Source organism: Mesocricetus auratus, unplaced genomic scaffold (assembly GCF_017639785.1).
Source record: "Mesocricetus auratus isolate SY011 unplaced genomic scaffold, BCM_Maur_2.0 Super-Scaffold_100029, whole genome shotgun sequence".
Classification (NCBI taxonomy): Eukaryota; Metazoa; Chordata; class Mammalia; order Rodentia; family Cricetidae; genus Mesocricetus; species Mesocricetus auratus.
The window spans coordinates 11,021,481-11,042,254 of record NW_024429210.1 but is presented as its reverse complement, the minus strand read 5'-3'; the positions used below and the strand labels follow the sequence as shown (position 1 = coordinate 11,042,254).

Sequence of the window (20,774 nt, the reverse complement as noted above, 5' to 3'; positions counted from 1 at the left end):
TCTTCTGTGGTGGTTAGTTGATGAGTCTCAAAGCAATAACTGACTGCAGAATAAAGCTGGGTAGGAGAGATGTTTCATTTGGTGGGATGCAGGATCTACAAAAGCATCTCCAGATGAAAGATGTCCTGCGGGATGGAGGGAGCTCTTAGTCTCAACTAACTGGGTTAGTTATTCTTAAATGCTATCACAAAGAATGTGTGTTCTTTTTTTCGTTTGCTTGTTTGCTTGCTTCTTTATTTGGGGCAAGCTTCCTCTGTGTAGCTCTGGATGTCCTTGTACTCTCTGTAGACCAGGCTGGCCTCAAGCTCAGAGATCTGCCTGCTTGTGCCTCCTGAGTGCTGGAGCATACATCCTAGCTAGGTGTGGCGGTGCACGCCTTTAATCCTAGCACTCAGGGGAATGGAGCCTCTTGGACACCATGACGAGGCTTCTCTCCCCTCTACGTATATTCACAGAAAGATACAAGCTTAACTTAAATGATCCGGAATGAACAACTGGGACGATGGTCTTAGCCTCACGACTATCAGTACAGAGACAACCAGAGGAATCCCAGTGGCTTTTGGGTCCTCCTAAGCGGACAATGAGTGTATTGCAGAGCCCAGATCGTGTTTCTCAGTGTCTCAAAGCCAGCCCTGAAGCCACAGCGGGAGGAAGAGCCTTTTAATTCACAGGGCAGGCAGATGCCTCATGCGGGATCAGCCTCACAGAGTGAGCTCTGGGCTCCACTGAAGTCTTCCGTGTGGTCCTCTAGCTCAGCGTCTGGCTTGTTATTACAGGGTAGTGTCTGCTGACCACCGTAGTGGGTGTCAGGCACCCACACTTCCTTGGGTAGCAGCCCCTCTCCCGTTCCACAAGTCCTCAGTGGTCACGGAACCTGGACAGGGCTGACCAAGATGACTTTAATCCCGCACAGGAGGCGGGTTAAGGCAGCACATGAACCTGTGCTGTGTGGAGAGCTGATGGGCAGAGAGACCCTAGCATATCAGGGACCAGCTGTTCACATAGCTTCTTCATTCTGCACGTCACTGTTGGCCAGTTCACAAAGGTGGCTTGAGTCAGTGACCCACTGTGGGGACTCAGGTTACGGCACAGGAAGCCCATGTGGAGGATGAGCTGGGAGTCTTGGGAACCCTCACCACTGAGTGCCCATTCTCAGAGCAGTCCTGCAGTTTAACAACTGGCATTTAAACAGGCCTGTCTTCTCTTTCATCGGCTTCTCACGTGGTCTCGGGGAGCTACATCATGTGGCTTGTCACTGAAAAGGGTACTTCCTTCCAAGTCTCAGAGACAGTTGGCACTTGGTTCTAATATGGTAGGAACCTCTCCCTTGATTAGATGAGGAAGGTCATCCAGCTGTCTGCATAACTGAGTGGCTGAAGGGAAAGCGCACTTGGAATATAAAATCTACACAAGCTCAGGTGAGTTTCTGTGTTTTATTCCATTGTGGACACCCAGCGCTGAGTGCACAGCCATGCGCTCTGTGAAGTTATTAGGGTCTCGCTGAGTGGAATGGAGCCTGTCGGAACCCGTAGCCCATCTTTAGCTCACTCAGGTTACAGAGTCATGTTGAAACAGATCCCATGAGCCGTGTGAAAAGCAGGAGATCGAGCTGCTGTCCTCAAGAAGTTCTACCAATGACGAGGAGAAAATGCATATGCTGGGAACCTAAAGACTGCTCCATGCAGGCCCATGGGGCCTTCTGCTGTGGTAGGTTGGAGGAACAGTGTGGCTGTGGGCTGTGTGGGCTCCCAGGGCAAGTGGTGTTTCCACTCGCCATGAGGCTCAGATGGGATTACAAGGAATAAAAGGCTAAGGGGAAGCTTGGGCAGATTTGTGACGGCCTGGGGAGCCAAAGCATGAGGAATGCAGCAGTTTAGAGGTGGCTGGACAAGACGCAGTGTTTGGTGGTGGTTCAGTTTTGCTGGTGTGGAAATGTTTAGGTCTAAGTCGCTCAGCTGATGTTCAGTGGGTGCAGGCTGAGGGTTCTGTGCGCAGAGATGAAGTGGAATGGGTAAATGTGGTCCCGGCCAGCAGCACTGTGACAGCTGAGAGCTTGTAGACATGTTCCCTACAGCCAGTGTACAGACAGCAACCACAGGCTGGCTGGCATCCGACCACAGGTCCTCAATTCAAGATTTGGAAGTAAAGCATTTTTCCCTTCCAAAGGTTTTTGACAAGAGTCATTAATCACTTAACTAAGGTTGACTCGGCATCTGCCATGATGGGAACCCAGGTCAGTAAACCAGGGCTCATCCAGAGAAAGAGTGCTATGGACTTTATTTATCTCATCAATAATAGAGCCTCCAGAAGCAACCCTGCGGCTTTGAGCATTTCTTAGGATTTTAAACACCAGTGATGGGAGCTGACGCCATGAAAACACGTACATGTGCTTGTGTGTACATATGGTGTTTTGAGACAGGGTTTCCCTGCATATTTGCTCTAGCTGTTTTGGAACTTGCTCTGTAGAACAGGGTGGTCTTGAACTCACAGAGATCTGCTTGCTTCTGCCTCCTGAGTGCTGGAACTAAAGGTATGCACCACCACCACCTGGCTAAGTGCACACACTTTTAAGGGGCAGCAAGAAGCATTTTCTGTGTGTCTCTGAACCTACCAAAGAGCATTTTGTTTCTACTATTGTTATTGCTGCTGGATTGCTTGTAAAGCCCAGGGCCACTCTGTATCCCTGACTGGGCTAGAGCTTGCTACATAGTCCTGGTTGGCCTCAAACCTATGGAATCCTCCTGCCTTAGCCTCTCTGGTGCTAGGATTAAAGGTGTGAGGACCATGCCGGACTCAGAGCTGCTGTTTAATGACATGTCGCAGAAGTGTCCTGAGCAAACCTGGGCTTTCCCAGGAGAGGGTCAATTAGAAGCAGGTGCTTTTGTGTGTTAGGGCTGGAGGGGTTGGGGGACAGAGGCAGAAAGTTCGATGGAAGAGAGAGGGTCCATAGCTTCCCTGGGAGCAGTCTGACCAAACTGTGTGATTTCAAAAGTATTTTCATTATTCATGTGACTATGACGGAAGAGGCTGACATGGTCTTCTGAAAGGACTGGCATACTCAGGACAGAGTCAGTCCCCTTTCCAGTTTTGACAAGGGTCAAACTGGGGGGGGGTGAAGTTGGGGAGGCAGGCTGAAGCTCCTGCTACAGTTGTCCCAGGTCCCAGAGTTCCTCTGGACTCCCGACAGGCTGAGGTGGATGGGCATTGCCCTCTGCTGGGGCAGATCAGGAAAGCTGAGGCATTGATGACTCAGCATGGAGGACAGGGGCTGGGTCCCAGGTTATGGGGTTCATCTCTGCCCTGAGACAGAGAGGAGAGATTCTGACGATCCCCAGCGCCTTTGGCTCATGCCCAGTTTCTGTTCAGAGGAGTAAAGCCGCAGTCACTTCTTTCTTAGAAAGGAAGCTAGTTTATGCCAGGTCTGGGAGAACAGAACAGAAGTGAGCTGACTTCTGCCTGGAAGGCCACACTTAATCCTGCTGTGTGCTTGGTGACACAGCGAAGCCTCCTCTAACGGGCCTCCATGACCCCTCCCCTCCTGCTTCCCTGGGTCACAGGAGCAGCGTGTCCGAGAGCCAGTGCTACCACACCAGTGGGCAGCGCCACCAACTGTGTCGTGAATCTCATTTTAAACTAATTATATTACCAAGGGGTGGGTGGCAGGGAGGAGAGGATAGTTATAATAGAGGGGATATTTTTAAAGACCTGATTTCAAAAATCTCAGTCTTAATTTAGTAAATTTCTATTACGGAAGGAGTTGCTAAGCTCAAGCCGTCTGCATTATATTCTTAATTACCACTGCATTTGTATGTGAGATCATCAATAAAGATTCTTGGCCGTATGTACTTAGAGTGCATGATTGATTCTAATGAGGCCTTTGTTCCTTTGGAGCCTCTCCAGGCTATTTCCTCTCTGGTGGAGAAACTCCACGGCTGCCAAGCTGGTGGAGGCATCTTAAATTAGAAAAGCCTGTGAAGAAATCAAGAGACTTTCAAAGGAGGCATCTGAGGAAAGACGATGTCAAACTGAATCTGTGCCAAGTGCCTCCCCCGAAGGCTGGACTGCATTGTCGCCTTGTGGCTGCATTAGCCTGGCTGCACTGTCATGGACAACCCCCTCTGTGTCCTTCCTGTGACACAGGAGACAGCCCCTGGGACCCTGCCTCCTGCAAACCATAGATGGTAAACAGGGCTTCCTGCTCCTGCCTTTCCTGCTTCCGCTAAAGGACGTGTGTGCAATCCTGGCCACCCGGGTTTTATTGGAAAAGCTGCCTTCCAAGATAACTCCAAAAAATAAACAGAACTGGTTCCATGCATCTAGGAAACGGCATGGTGGGGGTTGTGGGGTGCATGTGGCTTTGTGGGCAGGTGTGTGGTGTGTATGGTGTGTGGTACGGGAGTGGAGGTAGGCATGTATGGAGTGTGTGTGGTATATACGTGTGTGGTCATGGGGCCTGTAGGGTGCCTGTGGAGGTCGGTTTGTATGGTATAGTCTGTGCATGTGTGAGTGAGTGTGTGCGTGTGAGTGTGTGTGTGTGCGCGCGCGCGCGCGCGTGTGTGTGTGTATGTGTGTGTATATGCCTGCACGTGTCTTAGGATCCATTTTGCAGAAGGAGACAGACTTCCTTGTGGAAAGGGGAGGAGGTGAAGACTGGGCAGAGTGAGCATCTGCAAAGCCCACACTGTTCCTTCCCCACACTCCACACCCGGCTCCATAGAGTGTCTGTTCATCTTCAGTGGTCTTATCTGAGGAGGACGTGTCCTAATCTCCCCTCCACAGGCTAACAACATAGCTTCCTCTGGTGTCCCTACAGAGCACCTGCTGAGGCTGACAGCAGCCAGGAACTTTGCATGGTTGGTGGAGGTCAGGGTTGGGCTGGGCTGTGGCTTGTCCCCTATTCAAACCTTCTGTGAGAAGTTGTGTGCTTAAGTAAGAATGTGTGTCAGGAGGGAATCCAGAGGGCGGCCTGACTTAGCCTTCCTCTGGAGGTGTGTCTGTGTGACGGAGCAGGTGGAGGGAGTCTAGGGAAGGGGACTGGAGGGAGGAGTAAGCAGGGAAATTTTCTACTTTTCCATTGCATAAAACCAACAAGCAGGAGGCAGAGACAAAGCCATGGTCCTGACGCTGCACATTTGCTCGGCCCTCTGGATTATTTCTCTGGGGTGGTTTCCACTGGCGGAGGAGGGCAGACTGAGGACGTGTCAGCCTCGTTGAGGGCTGGCAGCAGAACAGATGCTGTGAGGAAGGCAGGTATTTACAGCAGGGTTCAACCTTTGAGGGTCACAGTGACTGGCCCAGGGCAGGAAGTGAAATAAAAGGTGTCTTCAAAAACCACCTGCAAGGACTGAATAGAGGGCTCGGTGGTTAAAAGCCTTTGCTTTCCCACGGAGTTCTCAGCACCCACATCGTGGCTCACAACCGTCTGCAACCCCATTTCCACTGTCAGTTTCAGGAGGTCCAGCACCCCTTTCTGGACCCTGAAGCACCAGCCATGCCCGTGGCACACACACATCAGTGCAGGCAAACACCCACACCCATAAGATAACGCAAACGACTCTTAAAGCAAGGTGGGCAGGGTTGCGAGGGAGACTTGGAAAGCTGGGTGTGGTGTGCAGGGTGGCGTGGCATGGCGTGGCGTGGTGTGGTGGTGCATAACATAATACTAGCACTTGGGAAGTGGGCAGTCATGTGTCTCCCCTCTCCCGAGGGTTGGTTTTCTCAAGAGTGAAATGGGGATACCGTTTCCCTGAACGGCAGATATTTTAATGAGAACAAACAGCAAATGGTGGCTGTAATCAGCAGAAAGTTAGAAGGTGGTCAGTGTTGCAAGAGCTCAAAGGAGAGACTGATGGCCAAGATTTGGCGGGTTCCGTGACAAGCAGGTTGAAGGATTCTGCAAACAGATCTTGTACTGGTTCTGAGAGCTCTGAAAACTGGTTTGAAAAAGCACAGGAGCCATGAAATAGGGCCAAGTAATTTTTTTTCCTAGTATGAGCCAATCTTTTGAGACGAAGATTCTAAATATTACATATGAGTCATTCTGGCTTCCTTCCCCTCCACCAACAATCTCGCCTGAGACACATTAAGACTGTGGCTTCTCAGCGTCTCCCACCAAATTCTAGTCTTTCGTCATGGGCAGGAGGACAGCCCCATACAGAAGGAATAAAAAAGTGTTCTTTCATTTCGGTCCCACTGGAGGTTAGAGCTAGTTTCACAGAAAAAGAGCAAGAGCGTCCTGTCCTCAACAAGATCCAAGGAGACACTAGGTGGCGCTAGACCCTCATGTTATTCGCCCAGTTCAAACACTCTAGGGTGAGGCTCGGTTTCTGAGCAATGCCCTATCCTTCCTAGACACTTGGGAGGCTATCTCAAACCACCCCACAAGCATGAAGCAACTCGCTATCTGTCCCAGTTAAGGTTGTTATTGCTATGATAAAATACCATGGCCAAAGCAACTGGGTGAGGAAGTCAGGACAGGAACCCAAACAGGGCAGAACCTGGAGGCAGGAGCTGATGCAGAGACTGTGGAGGGGAGCTGCTTACTGACTTGCAGCCCATGGCTTGCTCAGCCTGCTTTCTTACAGAACCCAGGACCAGCTGTCCAGGAGTGGCCCCAGCCACAATGGACTGGGCCATTCCCCATCGATCACTAATTAAGAGGATGTCATGCAGGCTTGTGTACAGCCCGAAATTATGGAGGCGTTTTCTCAGTTGAAGCCTCCTCCTCTCAGATGACTCTAGCTGTGTCAAGAGACATAAAAGTAGCCAGGATAGTGTCTCAGCTCAGGAGTCCCTGCCTTTGCCGTCATCTGGGCCCCTTCTGGTTGTGGCTGTGGAAGGCAATTCCCAGACCTGATGCACAAACCCCCAAGTCCTTTACCAGCCATAAACAAAGCCAGAATATGCACTCATTTTCAATTTCTGCATACCCAGAGGTGCATGAAGAAAAACTTTCTTCCTTAGGAGGTGGCAGGAAAAGAAAGGGGACAAGAACAGCGGAGTCTTCTGTCCCTGCTGCGCGGCAGGGCTGCCTGCGTTTTATTCTAGGCTTCTGCGGAATGCAGGAGCCCGTCGTCCCCAGTTCCATCCCTCCCAAGGCTGGTTTAAAAGAGAAGAGCTGTTTTAATCGCCCAGCCCTGAGAGCTCAGTCCCGGGCCTGGAGAGGTTCCGAAGCAATTTCCTGCTTAGCATCTTGAACAGAATTCACACCTGGAGGCAGGTGAACAGTTTTCTGTGTGCAGATAAAGTGATCGACATGCAGGTCTCCTTGCTGATGCTGGGGCATATGTCTCTTTAAAGCAAAGCTCAGCGCGGCTGTGATCTTCCTGTTACTCACCCTTGGTGTTCAAGAGGCCCGCCAGAATAAAAGGCAGCTCCTGGCTGCGGGTTTCCACGGGCAGTGACCTGGGATGTGAAAGTCCCAGCCGTCCCTTGTTCACCTCCTTTCTCTGTGGGGTCCCTGTGGTGCAGAGCTGGGGGGGGGGACAGGTGCGGTGGAGGCTCCTAGCCTCTTCCTCCACAAGGACACAGTGAGAAGCCAGCTGTCTGTGACACAGGAAGTGGGCTCTCACAGGACTCTGCTGGGGTCAAAATGCATCTTCCCTAAGGGTCGTGCCCTGTTATACTGCTTGTTAAATTAAAGGCCGCTGCAACCAGAAAATTTTGGAATTTTAATACTCCCTTGCCTTTTTTTTTACATTCCAATCCCAGTTCCCCCTCCCTCTTCTCCTCCTGCTCCCCTCACATCCCCCTCCTCCCATCTGCTCCCCTAGGAAGTCTACTAAGTCTGTCCCATCATCTCATTGAGGCAGGACCACGGCACCTCTCCACCCCCACACCCCTGTGTCTAGGCTGAGCAAGGTATCTCTCCATCTAGAATGGGCTCCACTAAGTCAGTCTGTGCATTAGAGTTAGATCTTGACCCACTGCCAGTGGCCTCATACATTGTCCCAGTCACACCATTGTCTCCTATATTCAGGGAGACTAGTTTGGTTTTATGCAGGTTCCACATTTGTCAGACCTGAGGCAGTGATCTCTCACTGGCTCAGGTCAGCTGATTCTGTGGGTTTCCCCATCACGAATTTGACTCCTTTGTTCATATTATCACTCCTCCCTCACTTCGATTGTACTCCAGGAGCTTGGCCCATTGGTTAGTTGTGGATTTCTGCATCTGCTTTCATCTATTTCTGGAAGAGGGCTCTAGCTTCTCTGGGGTTGTGGATGGTAGGCTGGGTATCCTTTGCTTTATGTCTGGTATCTACTTATGAGTGAGTACATTCTATATTTGTCTTTCTGATTTGAGGTTACCTCACTCAGGATGGTTTTCTTTCTAGTTCTGTCCATTTGCCTGTGAATTTTAGGATGTCATTGTTTCTTACTCCTGAGTAGAACTTCATTGTGTAAATATACCACATTTTCTTTATCAGTTCTTCAGTTGAGGACCATCTAGGTTGTTTCCAAGATATGGCTATTACAAATAATGTAGCTTGAACATAGTTGATCAAATGTCCTTGTGGTGTGAATGTGCCTCCTTTGGGTATATGCCCAACAGTGGTATTTCAGGGTCTTAGATAGGTTGATTCCTAATTTTCTGAGAAATCGCCATACTGATTTCCACAGCAGCTGTACAAGTTTGCACTCCCACCGGCAATAGAGGAGAGTTCTCCTTTCTCCACATCATCTCCAGCATAAGCTGCCATTGGTGTTTTTGATCTTAGCCGTTCTGATCAGTGTAAGATGGACTCTCAGAGTGGTTTTGATTTGCATTCCCCTGATGACTAAGGATGTTGAGCTTTTCTTTAAGTGTCTTTCTGTCATTTGAGATTGTGCTGTTGAGAATTCTCTGTTTAGATCTGTACCCCATTTTTTAATTGGATTATTTGGTAGTTTGATTTCTAGTTTCTTGATTTCTTTGTATGTTTTGGAGATCAACCCTTTGTCAGATGTGGGGTTGGTGAAGATCTTTTCCCACTCTGTAGGGAGCTGTTTTGTCTTGTTGATCATGTTTGTTGCTTTACAGAAGCTTCTCAGTTTCAAGAGGTCCCATTTATTAATCATTGCTCTCAGTGTCTGTGCTACTGGTGTTTTATGTAGGAAGTGGTCTCCTGTGCCTATGCATTCAAATGTATTTCCCACTTTCTCTTCTATGAAGTTCAGTGGGGATGGATTTATATTGAGGTCTTTGATCCATTTCAACTTGAGTTTTGTTCATGGCAATAGATATAGATCTATTTGCATTCTTCTACATGTTGACAGGTGGTTAAACCAGCACCATTTGTTGAATATATTTTCTTTGTTCCATTTTAGCTTCTTTGTCAAAAATTAATGTTCATAGGTGTGTGTGTTGATATCAGGGTCTTCAATTCTATTCCATTGGTCCACCTGTCTGTTTTTATGTCAATACTAAGCTGTTGTCATTACTATAGCTCTGTAGTAAATCTTGAAGTCAGGGATAGTGATGCCCACAGATGATCCTTTATTGTACAGGCTTGTTTTGGCTATCCTGGGTTTTTTGTTTTTCCAGATGAAGTTGAGTATTGTTCTTTCAAGGTCTGTGAAGAATTGTGCTGGGATTTTGATGGGGATTGCATAGAATCTGCTGATTGCCTTTGGTAGGATTGTCATTTTTACTATGTGGATTCTACCTATCCAAGAGCATGGGAGATATTTCCATTTTCTGATATCTTCTTTAATTCTTTCTTTAAAGACTTGAAGCTCTTGTCATACAGGTCTTTCACTTTTTGGTCATACAGGTCTTTCACTTTTTGGTTACTCCACAATCTTTTATGGTATTTGTGGTTGTGGTAAAGGATGATGTTTCTCCGATTTCCTTCTCAGCCTGTTTGTCATCTGTGTATAGGAGAGTACTGATTGATTTTTTTAGTTAATCTTGTATCCTGCTACATTACTGAAGGTGTTTATCAGTTGTAGATCTCTGGTAGATCTTTGGGGTCACTTATGTAAACTATCATATCATCTGCAAATAGCGGGAGTTTGGCTTCTTTTCCAATTTGTATCCCTTTGATCTCTTTTTGTTGTCTTATTGCTATAGCTAGAACTTCCAGTAGTATGCTGAATAGATACGGAGAGAGTGGACAGCCTTGTCTTGTCCCTGATTTCAGTGAGATTGCTTTGAGTTTCTCTCCATTTAGTTTGATGTTGGCTGTTGGGTTACTGTATATTGCCTTTATTATGTTCAGGTATGTTCCTGTTATCCCGGATCTCTCCAAGACCTTTATCATGAAGGGGTGTTGAATTTTGTCAAAGGCTTTTTCGGCATCTAGTGAGGTGATCATGCGGTATTTTTCTTTCAGTTTGTACGGTGGATTGCATTGATGGATTTTCAGATGTTGAACCATCGCTGCATCTCTGGGATGAATCCAACTTGGCCAGAGTGGATGATTTTTCTGATGTGTTCTTGAACTAGACTTGCCAGTATTTTATTGAGTATTTTTACATCTATGTTCATAGGGGAAATTGATCTGTAATTCTCTCAGTTGTGTCTTTGTGCGGTTTGGGTGACAGGGTAACTTCCCTCATAAAAAGAGTTTGGCAATGTTCCTTCTGTTTCTATTGTGTGGAATAATTTGAGGAGTACTGGTATTAGATCTTCTTTAAACATCTGGTAGAATTCTGCACTGAATCCATCTGGACCTGGGATTTTTTTGGGGGGGGTGTTGGGAGACTATTGATAACTGTTTCAACTTCCTTAGGAGTTATAGGTGTATATAAATTGTTTATCTGTTCTTGATTTAATTTTGGTATGTGGTACTTATCCAGAAAATTGTCCATTTCCTTAAAGTTTTCAAATTTTGTGGAATGCAAGTTTTTGAAGTATGACCCTATGATCCTCTCTGTTTCTTCAGTATCTGTTATTATGTTCCCTTTTCATTTCTGATTTTGTTAATTTGGATATTCTGTCTTTTAGTTAGTTTGGATACAGATTTGTCTATTTTGTTGAATTTCTCAAAGAACCAACTCTTTGTCTCATTGATTCTGTGCATTGTTTTCTTTGTTTCTATTTTATTGATTTTAGTTCTCAATATGACTATTTCTTGCCATCTACTCCTCCTGGTTGAATTTGCTTCTTTTTGTTCTAGCACTTTCAGTTTTTCTGTTAATTCACTAGTGTGGGATTTTTCCAGTTTCTTTATTTAGGCATTTAGTGCTGTGAACTTTCCTCTCAGTGCTGCTTTCATTGTGTCCCATAAGTTTGGGAATGTTGTGTGGTCAATTTCACTGAATTTTAGGAAGTCTTTTATTTCTTTCTTGACCCAGTGGTGGTTCAGTTGATCATTGTTCAGTTTCCATGTGTTTGTGGGCTTTCTGAAATGAATGTTGCTGTTGAATTCTAACTTTAAGATGTGGTGATCTGATAGGGTACAGGGGTTTATTCCAATTTTTTTTGTATCTGTTGAGATTTGCTCAGTTGATGAGTATGTGGTCGATTTTTTGAGAAGGCTCCATGAGGTGCTGAAAAGAAAGTATATTCTTTTGTGTTTGGGTGTAATGTTCTATAGATGTCTGTTAAGTCCATTTGAATAATAGCATATGTTAGCTCCTTTATTTCTCTGTTAAGTTTCTGTCCGGCAGATCTGTCCAGTGGTGAGAGTGGGGTGTTGAAGTCTCCCACTATTAGTGTGTGGGGCTTGATTTATGATTTAAGCTTTGGTAAGGTTTCTTTTACAAATACAGGAGCTCTTTTGTTTGGGGCACAGAAGTTCAGAATTGAGATTTCCTCTTGATGGATTTTTCCTGTGATGAATATGAAATGCCCTTCTTTATTTTTTGACTGATTTTAGTTTGAAATCTATTTTGTTAGATATTGGGATAGCTACACCAGCTTGTTTCTTAGGTCCATTTGATTGGAATATTTTTCCCAACCCTTTACTCTGAAGTAATGTCTGTCTGTGAGGTTGAGGTGTGTTTCTTATATGCAGTAGAAGGATGGATTCTGTTTTCGTATCCAATCTGTTAGCCTGTGTCTTTTTATAGGTGAATTGAGACCATTTATATTAACAGATATTAATGACCAGTGATTGCTAGTTCCTGTGATTTTTGTTTTTGTTGTTGGTGACAGCATTGTGTGTTCAATCCCTTCTTTGGGGTTTGCTGCTGTAGGCTCATCTATTTCCTGTGTTCTTGTGGACATAGGTGATTTCCTTGGGTTGGCGTTTTCCTTCTAGTACTTTCTGTAGGGCTGGGTTTGTGGATAGGTATTGTTTAAATTTGATTTTACCATGGAATATCTTGTTTGCTTCCTCTGTGGTTATTGAAAGCTTTGCTGAGTAAAGTAGTCTGGGCTGGCATCTGTGGTCTCTTAGTTGGGGCTGAGGGGTCCAGAAGCTGGGTGTCTCCAACTGAGAAATGTCAGTGGATGTTGGCTGGGACACAGGTGCTCTTTCCCAGAGGAAATTTTTGCGATAGTTTCTGGAAGCTACTGCTGGAAACTGCTACTGCCATTTCACCCAGCGATCACTCCTGGCTCCTGGGCTTGAGGCTGGGGCCTCCCTCTGACACCGCTCCCAGGTCTGGGGTTCATGGTTCCCTCTGACACTGCTGGGGGCCTGAAGCTCAGGCCTCCCTCTGAGGCTGCACCTGGGTCTGAGGCTCCTGGCTCCCTTGAAGCTGCTCTGGAGCTGAAGTTCAGGCCTCCCTCTGGTGCTCCTCCCTTGCCTTCTTAAAGACCAGACCACCAATAAGAGAACCATTTCCTTCGGTTAAGGCAGCAGTTCTCAGCCTCCCTTTAATACAGTTCCTCATGTTGCAGTGACCCTGAAACATAAAATTATTTCCGTTGCTACTTCATAACTGTAATCTGCTACTGTTATGAATCATGTAAATATAAGTGTTTTCTGATGGTCTTAGGCGACCCCTGTGAAAGGGTGTTCAAGGCCTCCAAAGGGGTCATGCTCCACAGTTTGAGAGTTGCTGGGGTAGGGTTTCATGAACGGGAGGCACATCTACAGGAAGATTAAAGAAAGTGGCCACACCTGGACCAATTCTCTCCCTGGGCCAATTCCATTTCCTATAGAATTTTTGCTATTGTCTATGCATTGAGTCCATTCACTCATTCAACAGGTATCATTTTCTAGCCCTCTCCTTCCCAAATGCCAACTTCTCTAATGAAACACAGTATATATGCAACAGAACTATACTGGGTTACTGAGTAACTCCCTTACTCATTAATAAGCTCATATGTCTTTTCTCTGATTAATCTATCCATTGTCGGCTCACCCCAGGAAAACTTCCAGGGAACTCCGCCCCCACTGCAGTACAGAATGTGCCACACCTGCAACTCAGATCTTCAGCCTCCAAAACTACGACAAAGGAGTGTGAGCCACAGCTTCTTAAACTGTGGGTCAGGACCCCATATGCAGCCACATAACTGAATGCAGGGTTTGAACAAAAAACGGGCAACAAGCTGGGCATTTGTGGCGCACGCCTTTAATCCCAGCACTTGGGAAGCAGAGGCAGGTGGATCTCTGTGAGTTTGAGACCAGCCTGGCCTACAGAGCGAGTTCAAGGACAACCTCCAAAACACTACAGAGAAACCCTGTCTCGAAAAAACAAAACAAAACAAAAAAACCCAAAACACGAAACAAAGAATCTGGCAACAGTAAAATGGAAAACGACTAAGAAGAAGCACTCAGCCACGTCCCGTTGAGTGATGTCACTTGTAGCCTTGTTGTGAACACGTAGTGTGTACACTTCCCACCGTGCACACCATCACCATGCAATGCCAACGAATGCTGCCTAAAATGCATAATTGCATGTTATGATTGTGTGATTGCATGTTTTGACTGCATGGACAAGACTTTCTGCTCTTATAGAAACACAAGTTTAGTTATGGAAAATAAGGCTTTGTATTTCCTTTTACCGTTCCTTAGCAGGGAAGTATCAAATTAGTATATCTGGGATAACATTGTTGGAATGTTTGACTTTAAGAACCATTGTTTGGGACACACAGTGGTGGCACACAGCTTTAATCCCAGGGAGGCAGGAGGATCTCTGAGAGTTTAGGCCAGCCTGGTCAATAGATGAGTTCCAGGACAGCTGGGGGCTGTGCAGAGAAATCCTGTCTCAGAAAAACAAAAACAATTATAACCCCCCCCAAGAACTGTTGTTTGAGCTATTTAATTGAATTGTTCTACTCTAAAAACCATTCAATGAGTTTTAGTTTGAGATTAGGACAGAACTTCCAACAATTTCTGGAATGCCCCTAAACATGCTCCTGCCATTTTGTACTACATGTTTCTGTGAAGCGACATTCTCAGAGTTGATGATTATAAAATCAAAACAGCAATCAGCTCAGAAGAATGTTGACAGAGCAACACTCTGCAGCCTCAAATATGCGACTTGATTCTTTATGTAAAAATAAACAGGTGTATCCATCTCATCAGCATGTGAATTTGTTTTAATGTTTAATAAACAATAAAACTATACCGAAGAATTGTTTTAAGGCAATTTTTTAAATTATTTATCATAGGTACACATTTGATTTCTTTACCTATTCAACTTAACTATATATCCAACCTTATACAAATTTCTTAGATGAAAGGGCAGTTGGACATGAAAACAACTTTAAGAAGCTACAGTTGAAGCCACTAGGCTGTGGAGTGGACCAGAGCAGAGACTGGCTTGCCATTGTGGTGGCAAAGATTTCTAAGGCTCCAGAGAGCTTATGGGTGCAGTTGGTGGAGGCAGGCACACTATATAGGAATAAGAAGGGGAGTCATTGACTGGAAGAAGTTTGAGCTGCACTCTAGAAATCAAACTCCTGGCGTGGTGTGGTGCTGCCCCCATTACGGCAATGAGGTGGGAACCGGTCATGGAGGAGGGAGATGCTGCAGAGGGACCAGGCATGCATCCCTGTTGGCCTTGGCTGGACTTTCACCGTGTGGTGTTGAAAGTCTAGCTCTCCTGCCAGGCCAAGGTGTAGTCCAGGACAGTGGGCAGAGACCCTGGGTGACAGCAGCACCTGGGAAGCTCTCAAGGTCGATGTTACTAGTGCCGCTTTCAGAAGTGCTGAGTGACTGAAGGACACCGATGCCACGGCCTGGCCTGGGGGAGGGGGGTCAGAAAGAAGCCACCAAGGGGCAGGCGGCTTCTCCACAGCTTCTTTAGGACCTTGGGGGTTGGGCCTGGTTCGAGGCCCCTCCCTACCGCTGGAAACCCTTTCCAGTTTTGTTTATTGTTGTGGTGCCTGGGACATCCAGGGCCAAACTCATTCCAAGCAAGCTGTTCCTCTGCACTGTGCTCCTAGCCGACTTGACCCTTCGAACTGCACCCTCCACTCATCCCCGTGTCCCATAGCAACTGCACCCCTCCCCATGTCCCATGTCACCAACTTTGCTGAAGACCTTATTCTTGTGAGGAAAACAAAACAGAAACAGGCAAAAAGATTTATGGTAAAGAATGTCTCATCCCCATCCCCAAAGAGCATCCCAGTCTCCCAAGTTCTGTCCTCAGATGCAACTTCTGATCCCCTCCCTTCTCTCTTCCCTACCCACTCCCATTTCCAGAATTTTCTTTTTAACAAACTGATCATTTACACACTCCCAAGCCCAGTGTAGAGGCTTTTCCCAATCAGGCTCTGGAACATGACACACACAAAGTCATCAAAATCCCTGTGCCCTGTGCCCTGCCACAGCATGTCTTAAAAAGTAGTTTTTTAGGGCTGGGGGGGGGCTCAGTGGTTAAGAGCACTTGATGCCCTCCCTTGCAGGGGTTTGTTAAATAATTCCCAGGACCTACAAAATAGCTCACAACCATCTGTAACTCCAGGGCATCTGATACCCCTCTGAATTCACATACATATGTAAATAGGCAAAATGCTCATATCCACAAAATAAGTACAGCTAATGTTTAAAAATAACTAAAATTAGTTTGGTTACCCTTTTGAGTAATGGCCACATGTACAAACACACACAGTCAATTTCTTTCCTTCTTTGGTGTGTGTTCACCAATCTCTTCCTCAAAATAGATAACCATGTTTAACTAATTGCTTGTATTTCTTTCCAGATAATTATAACGTATATAAAAATATATTTTAAATAAAACAAAATATCCTTCCCCTTTCACTCACAAGACAATATATGATTCATGCTTTCTATATCAACTCTTTTTTTTTTAATAATAGATTCTAGGAGCGTTTCCATAGCAATTCATAAGAGCCTCCATTGCTTTCCATAGCTGTGCATTCAGTCACATGGATATAGTCCAGTCTGGCCAACCTTCACTGTCACATGTCAAAGAGCAAATATTTTAGGACCCATGAGGTCAGAGAGTCTCTGTGCAAGGCAGAGACAATATGCAAACAAAGGAATATGGCAATGTTTCAGTAAGATCTATTTAGGGACAATGAGAGAGTTTTCCAGAAAGTTCATGAATCATAAAAATAGAATTTTCCTACTGATTTTTAAAAACTATTTTAAAATGTTAAAACCTTGGAGTAGCAGCTCATGCCTTGGTAATCCCAGCATTCAGGAGGTGGAATCAGGAGAATCGCCCTAAGTTTCAGGACAAACTAGGCACAGAGTGGGACTCTGTCTCAGCCCTCCTCCCCACAAAACGTTAAAGTTCTCCATAGTTTGAGAGCCCTACAAAACCAGGCAAAGAGCCCACTTTGGCTTCTGGGTGAGAGTGCCCTCAGCTCCTGCAACCCACCCTGTACTAACGAGAGTCAGATGGTGTGGGAGCTTTGCCGCAGCTGTCACTCCATAGGCGTGCAGGTGCTGCGGGCCAAGTTCCTAGAAGGCCTGCAAGTTCTCATGTGATAGATGCGAACAATGGCCATGCTTGTTGACATGCCCACCAGCACGGCACAGGAATGCCCATGCTGCACGCCAACCGAGTCTTCACGAGAACTCCGTCTTCACAGCACACTCTGTCTTCAAACCCAGGCAAGGGCTAGACTGAGAGGGAGAGGCCAAGGCATCTCAGGGCTTCTTGTCTGCACTTTCCTTACAAAGACAGCACCGTCTTTCTGTGTGGTCAGCTGCTGTGTATGTGGCTGTTGTTTCCTTCCTTTCTTGTTTTTTTTTTTCCGATCTTTGAGACAGGGCTTTACCAGGCTTGTCTCACACTCAAGATCCTCCTGCCTCTGCTCCTTGAGGGTTGGGACTTCGGGCACATGTCACCATGTCTGGCTCCTCTGTGCCCAGATGTTTATTGGTGTTTTCTTCTGATGCTTTCTTTTTTAAACCTTTAATTTTATTTTACATCAAGGGTGCTTTGCCTGCATGTATGTCTGCACACCAAGGGTGTGCGGCGTCTGTGGGGTCCAGAAGAGGGGGTTGGATTGCTTGGGACTAGAGTTCTAGGTGCTTGTGAGCTGCCAAGGGGGTGGTGGAAATCAGATCCGAGTCCCCTGCAAGTGCAGGCAATGCTCTTACAGGCTGAGCCAACTCTCTAGCTACGAGGTACTCTCTTGATACTTTTGATACATTTATAATTCAAGATTTGCCTTTTGCATAACTAGATGCTGACATGTAGAAGACTGCAGATAGATCCATATCTATCAACATGCACAAAACTTACGTCCAAATGGATCAAAGACCTCAACATGAATCCACTCACACTGAGCCTCTTAGAAGAGAGAGTGGGAGGTACCCTTGAGTCCATTGGCACAGGAGACCACTACCTGAACATAACACCAGTAGCACAGACACTGAGATCAACAACTAATAAATGGGACCTCCTGAAACTGAGGAGCTTCTGTAGGCAAAGGACACAGTTAACAAGACAAAAAGGCAGTTCACAGAATGGGAAAAGATATTCACTAACCCCACATCTGACAGAGGGCTGATCTCCAAAATATACAAAGAACTCAAGAAACTAGTCTCCAAAACATCAAAGGATCCAATTAAAAAGTGGGGTACAGAACTAAATACAGAATTCTCAATAGAGAAGTCTAAAATGGTTGATAGACACTTAAAGTGCACAACATCCCTAGCCATTACAGAAATGCAAATCGAAACAACTCTGAGATACCATCTTACTCCTGTCAGAATGGCTAAAATAAAAAACACCAATGACAGTTTATGCTGGAGAGGATGTAGAGAAAAGGGAACACTCCTTCACTGCTGGTGGGAGTGCCGACTTGTACAGCCACTTTGGAAATCAGTGTGGTGGTTCCTCAGGAATATGGGAATCAGTCTACCTCAAGATCCAGCAATTCCACTTTTAGGCATATACCCAAAGGATGCACATTCATACAACAAGAATGTCTGTTCAACCATGTTCATAGCAGCATTATTTGTAATAACCAGAACCTGGAAGCAACCTAGATTCCCCTCAACTGAAGAGTGGATAGAGAAAATGTGGTACATTTACACAATGGAGTATTACTCAGAGGAAACAAAAACAATGAAATCTTGACATCCACAGTCAAATGTATGGAACCAGAAGAAACCATCCTGAGTGAGGTGACCCAGTCACAAAAAGACAAACATGGTATGTTCTCACTCACATTTGAATTTTAGACATAGAGCAAAGGATTACCTGCCTACAATCCACACTTCCAGAGAAGCTAGGAAACAAGGAGAGAGACATACATGGTCCCCCAGAGAAGGGGAAAGGGACAAGATCTCCTGAGCAAATTGGGAGCATGGGGAGAGGGGAGAGGGAGTTAGGAGAAAGAGAAGGAGAGAAGAGGAGAGGAGAGGAGGACATGAGGGAGCAGGAAGATTGAGTCAGGAGTAGAACAGAGGAGAGCAAGAAACCATAATAGAGGGAGTCATTATAGGTTTAAAGAGAAACCTGGCACTAGGGAACTGTCCAGAGATTTACAAGAATCTCTTCCAACTAGGAGAGAGGCTACCTTAAATGCCCTTCCCCTATAATGAGATGGATGACTACCTTATATGCCATCCTAGAGCCTTCATCCAGTAGCTGATGGAAGCAGAAGCAGACACCTACAGCTAAACACTGAGCTGAACTCTGGAATCCAGTTGCAGAGAGGGAGGAGAGATGAGCAAAGGGGTCAAGACCAGGCTGGAGAAACCCACAGAAACAGCTGACCTGAACAAGGAGGACCTCATGGACCCCAGACTGACAGCTGAGAAACTAGCATAGGACCGAACCAGGCCCCCTGAAAGTGGGTGTCAGTTAGGAGGCCTGGGCAATCTATGGAGCCTCTTGTGATGGAACCAGATGTATTCCTAGTATATGAATGGACTTTGAAAGCCCATTTCTCCATGGAGAGATACTGTCTCAGCCTAAATTCATGGGGGAGGGCCTAAGGCCCTGCCTCAAATGATACGACAGACTTTGAAGAACCCCCATGGAAGGCCTCACCCTCCCTGGGGGGGCAGAAAGGGTATGGAATGCGGGGGTAATAGGGCAGGAGAGAAGAGGAGGGAAAGGGAACTGGGATTGACATGTAAAACAAGCTTGTTTCTAATTTAAATAAAAGAAAATAAGATCTGCACTGTGTTATCTAGTCTCACAGTATTTATCTGGCATAAAATCAATGCTTAACATTTTTGTTTGAATTAGGTCAAGTACAATACAGGTCCAACTTTTCAACCCAGTTCTTATTCAAATAGCACTTCCTCTGTCTCTGCTAGGCAGCCCTGTTGGGTTCTGCTGGGTGGAGCACACCCAGACTGCCACTGTCTGCCTATACACCCTCCGTTTCTGTCTCCCTTTGAACAAAAGAGGCTGCTGTCACTCACTCTTGCTCCTCCTGCCTCCTGGGCTAGAAGAGGAACTTGAGAAGGAAAGGGAAACCTTGCCTCGCCTTCACCCTTAGCTTCCTTGTTTCCTTTCTTGGTTTCCATGTTGGTCATGTGGCAGCCCTGGGAAGAAGTTTCTGGACTCTTACTTGAAGGCTTATGGAAAGGTACAAATGCCCTCCTAAGTGGCTAGGCCTCTCCTTACGGCCTCTCCTGCCCCCACTCACGTTCGGGAGCCCCAGAATACATCCTGCCCTCTTTAGTTCTTTAGAAAATTGGAGCCTAAACCTAGACAGACCTTTCAAGTTTCTCTGTTGTTAGATTTCACACATCTCAGTAGTAAATTTAAAAAGCAGAGTTCCAACTTTACAATAAAGAAAAAGGAAGGACTCAAGGGAAATCCCATGCAGTTGAAGTCACAGGGCCTTGGGCATGAGCTCTGCTCTTTCCCTCTTGATCTGGTGGACCCTGACCAAGCTGAGATCTGGACCACACTCCTTGATACAGGATGAGCATGTTCAGTTAGGCCTAGAAGCAGAGTCATTCCATGGATCCTCTGCCTGTGGTCTGTCAGAGGGTAACTTTCAACCCAGCCATCTGTCTTCTTGAATCTTGGCTACCAACCTGAGTGTGATATAAAACATTATTCCAAGGATTAAGTGAAATTCACTCTATTTTTTATATTTAGAAAAAACTACAAAAATACACATCCTGTCCTAATAAATCCAAGTTCCACTTTTTACAAATATGTGACTTGTAGAACAATGCTTTCCCAGAATTTTACCTGTCACATCTCCCCAGTGTTTGCCTAGATGGGAGGATACTTAGGCCTCTGCCTCCCTTCCACCTTGAGCTCAGTAAAGAAAGCTTTAAATTCTGAGGTTTTTTTTCGGGGGGGGGGGAGTTCTTCTGTGTGCCAAGATGTTCTAATGTGATTCTCACAGTAGGAGCTAGAGGAGAGAAGAATCAAATGGAAAAGCCCAGCTCCCTGTGGCTGCAGGAATATTCTGTAGATAAGAGGTGGGGGTGCACTTAATTTAAACTAGTTTCTGAGAATTGCCACCCCCACCGTGTGTGTGTGTGTGTGTGTGTGTG

General features: G+C 46.0%; 1 long non-coding RNA gene across 1 annotated transcript; it reads left to right on the top strand.

Moving 5' to 3' along the window:
• The first annotated feature begins 339 nt into the window (after positions 1-339).
• LOC121134690 lies at positions 340-4,315 on the top strand. Its single transcript, XR_005871808.1, has 2 exons — positions 340-1,707; positions 3,892-4,315. It is a non-coding gene; the product is annotated as an uncharacterized LOC121134690 (long non-coding RNA).
• The last annotated feature ends 16,459 nt before the right edge of the window (positions 4,316-20,774 follow it).